This window comes from Orycteropus afer, unplaced genomic scaffold (genome assembly GCF_000298275.1).
Source record: "Orycteropus afer afer isolate SDZICR_OR568_19922 unplaced genomic scaffold, OryAfe1.0 scaffold00208, whole genome shotgun sequence".
NCBI classification, from domain to species: domain Eukaryota; kingdom Metazoa; phylum Chordata; class Mammalia; order Tubulidentata; family Orycteropodidae; genus Orycteropus; species Orycteropus afer.
Window position 1 is genome coordinate 1,360,143 of NW_006921795.1, and position 1,145 is coordinate 1,361,287.

Genomic DNA, 1,145 nt, shown 5'->3' on the forward strand with positions numbered 1-1,145 from the left:
CAAATTTAACAAAGGAAAAGAGGGAGAGAATACAAATAACATGAATAAGAAACGAAATGGGTGACATCACAACAGAACCAACTGAAATAAAAAGGATAATATCAGGACACTATGAAGAACTGTACTCCAGCAAATTTGAAAATCTGGAAGAAATGGACAGATTTCTAGAAACTTACCACTTACCTAAACTAACAAAGACAGGTGGAAAAGTTGAACAGACCCATCACAAAAGAAGAAATTAAACAGGTCATCAAAAATTACCAAGTGAAAAAAGTCTTGGCCCAGACGGTTTCACCATAGAATTCTACCAAATGTTCAGAGAAGAACTGATACCAATCCTACTGAAAGTATTCCAAAATATAGAAAAGGATGGAATCCTCCTTAACTCATTTTATGAAGCAAGCAAAACCTTGATACCAAAACCAGGCAAAGACATCACTCAAAAGGAAAACTACAGACAAATATCCCTCATGAATATATATGCAAAAATCCTCAACAATATCCTGACTCCAACAACATATCAAGAAAATCATTCATTATGATGAACTGGGGTTCATGTCAGGTATGCAGGGATGGCTCAACATTAGAAAAACAATCAACATGATCCACCACCTAAATGAAACAAAGGAGAAGAACCACATGATCATATCAGTTGATGCAGAAAAGGCATCTGATAAAATCCAACACACATTCTTGATCAAAACTCTCAGCAAAATAGGAATAGAAGGAACATCCTCAACATAATAAAGGGCATATATGGAAAACCAACAGCCAACATTATTCTCACTGGAGAGAGACTGAAACCATTCCTCTTAAGAACAGGAACCAGACAAGGATGCCCACCATCACCACTTCTATTCAACATTCTACTGGAAGTCCTAGCCAGGGCCATAAGGCAAGAAAGGGAAATAGAAGGCACCCAAATTGGTAAGAAAGAAGTCAATCTATCCCTATTTGCAGATGACATGATCCTACACCTAGAAAACCCAAGAGACTCAGTCAAATATCGACTAGAACTAATTGAGAGATTTAGCATCATGGCAGGATATAAGATCAACACCCAAAAATCAGTTGGATTCCTCGACACCTGCAAGGAGATTGCTGCAAAAGAAATAAGAAAATCACTACCATTTACAATAGCTACC